Source organism: Cynocephalus volans, chromosome 1 (assembly GCF_027409185.1).
Source record: "Cynocephalus volans isolate mCynVol1 chromosome 1, mCynVol1.pri, whole genome shotgun sequence".
Taxonomy (NCBI): Eukaryota; Metazoa; Chordata; class Mammalia; order Dermoptera; family Cynocephalidae; genus Cynocephalus; species Cynocephalus volans.
In genome coordinates, this window is record NC_084460.1 from 209,211,927 (window position 1) to 209,214,576 (window position 2,650).

The window sequence follows — 2,650 nt, forward strand, 5'->3', positions numbered from 1 at the left end:
GGGTTTCTAATCCAGTAGGCGGGCTGGCAGCAAAGGACTCTGAATAGCAGAGAGAACCATCTGGAGGCAGGTGGCCACTCAGTATTGTGTAGGGGTATGAAAGCAGAATTGACAAAAGAGAGAAAGCAGGGCTTAGTTTCTAAAGCAGGGAGATGGCAGAAGGGAAGTCAGGACTGAGCAGAACTTGGTCCTTCTGAGGCAGCAGAGCAGTGAAAAATCAGCAAGTCAAGGAATACTGAGGCCCAGAGATACCAAGGCTCCGGGGTTTACCTAGTGTCTGACTGGCTGCAAGGCAATCCCAGGAACCCTGCAGAAGCTCAACCAATGAGACAGAACTTCTAGACTGTTGGTCTGGGCACAGGGCCTAATTCTATATGCCTCCCTCTTGGGGCGAGTGGGTCCTGAGTCTAAGAGAAAAAGGAGATGATCCTATCCAAGATTATCCCGGAGGCAGGGCCCCTTTGTGTGTCCAGTGAAATAGACTATGGAGCTGCCATTTCTTGAGACAGGTTCAGAGGCGACTTGGGTGAAGTGGCCCCAATTTGCGGGGAGGAGAAGGATACAGAGACAGGGAACCACCCAGTGGGCATTGCGGGGACAGATGTTTGAATAGACTTTTCTAGCCTGGTACTGCTCTGATAGGAAGAAGCGTGTGTCTCTCCGGAAAGGGATGACAGACCCTGACCTGGAGACATTGTGATGACTGAACAAAGATAAAAGAGGAGACTGAGCAGCTGCACCTCTACTGCCATTTAGGGCCGCCACAGAGGCTGGTTACCTCTGGCTGGAGAGCAGGCTGGAGAGCAGACTGGAGAGCATCAGGCTTCCCCTGGGACTATCTCCAGGGTCCAGAGTTAACTGCAACTTCTCAGGTTACCTGACAGCAGAGTAGGGGCAGGGTCAGGGCACCAGAGAGGAGAGAAAGCTTAGCTGGCTAAGCCGAAGAAAGAGGTCATCAGGGATTAGCTCATGGCAGCAGCCTGGATGCTGGCACAGTAAAAGACTTCCAGCAACTGTAAGTGACCTTGAGTGAGAGTCCTCAGGGGATAGCTGGAGGGATGCTGTAGGGGCTTTGAATAATCTTGTAGAAGCAATCATTTTTATTTTTCTTCTATTACATTGTGAATATTGGATCTGCAAGAAGTATGACCAAGATTTTTCCAAGATGATATATTCCTCAGCAGAGGTATTGCTATTTCTAATTTTTTAGGCACTTAGTGATCCAGAATCCAGGGATTACTAGCATTTTAAAAGTCTCAAAAATGTTTCAAACCTGATTAAAATTAATATTTAATTGAATGACTATAAAATGTAGCAATATGCCAACTACTCAACTGCAACTCAACCCTTACTCTTTAAATTGTGATAGAAGAAAAACAACAAAAATCATCTCTCCTATAGTAGACCTGACAAGATTATAAAGGACCAAAGTAGTTAATTTGAAATAAGGGAGCTTTCTGGGATATTTCACATAATGTGGCTAGGGACATGAAAGTAATGGTATCAAAGAAGACTTAAAGAACTTAAAAATAATCCTGTTCTCAGAATTCTACGTGGGGAGCGTTCTCAGTTCTCTGGGAATAAATTGTGAGTGATAAGAACATCACGCTTAGAGGCCCTTTTTTGCTATAGGTATCACTACACAAGGGCTGTAGTATAATGTTTGAGTTCTGAAGTTCTTTGTACCCTTTAAGTCAGTATCATACAATATAAAAGTACTACAAAACTAGGAATTCACGAGCAAGGTGAAAATACAGTGATTAAAAAAATGGAGACATGGAAAGAGAATTATATGTATGATAACTTACAAGTGATTCAACAAGGGTTTTAGTGTTTCCTTCCAGATAAAAGGCCTAATATTTACAACAGTGGAAAATAATCAGCAAATGAGTTGTCCTTTTCTTTCCACTTTAATTCCAAAAGCCAAATGTTATTTTAAATGTCTGATCACAAGTGTTAGCTTATAGAAGTAAGGGCTGAGTTTGTTTCCCTTGAAGAAAATTTAAGATAGGAAGTAATAACGGGTAGAATAATATGTGGAAACCAGTTTTCTAGCAGAGAGGAGCTAGGTGGACCACATTTAAAAGGTTAGGGGTAATAGGTAAATGTCCAAGGGCAGCAAGCCCAAAGAATACATCACTTAAGATTCATAATGTATAACAGATTTGCTAACAAGCATATTGATACTTTTTTTTTTTTCAAACTCTACACAGAAGATAATGGATTTGTGAGCTGTTTTTTATGGCTGTTTTTGACAACTAGAATTGGAAAATGATAGTACAAAAGAGGCGGTGGCATGGAAGGCAGTGGTGAGTCCATTGCACATACCCAGCAATGAAATGGGGGCATCTGTGGTGTTTAATTTAGGAAAGAGGAATAAGATGCTGCAGTCATTAAAATATCAAAGTGGGAAGACTGGTTGGCTCTTTCGGCAGAGACTCCTAGAGTTGGGTCAAGGAAATCCAAAATTTGGGGCTCATCTGTGCTCATTAAGCCCAGAGAATGGCTGTCCAATTCATCCTCACTAACTGCCAACCTATTAGTCAGTACCACCACGTCAGCCACATACATTGAGGAGTTTGAACAGTTTCCTATAGAAAATTGACAATGAGCAGCAAAATGAATATCTGAAAGTTTGGTGTTTGATCCT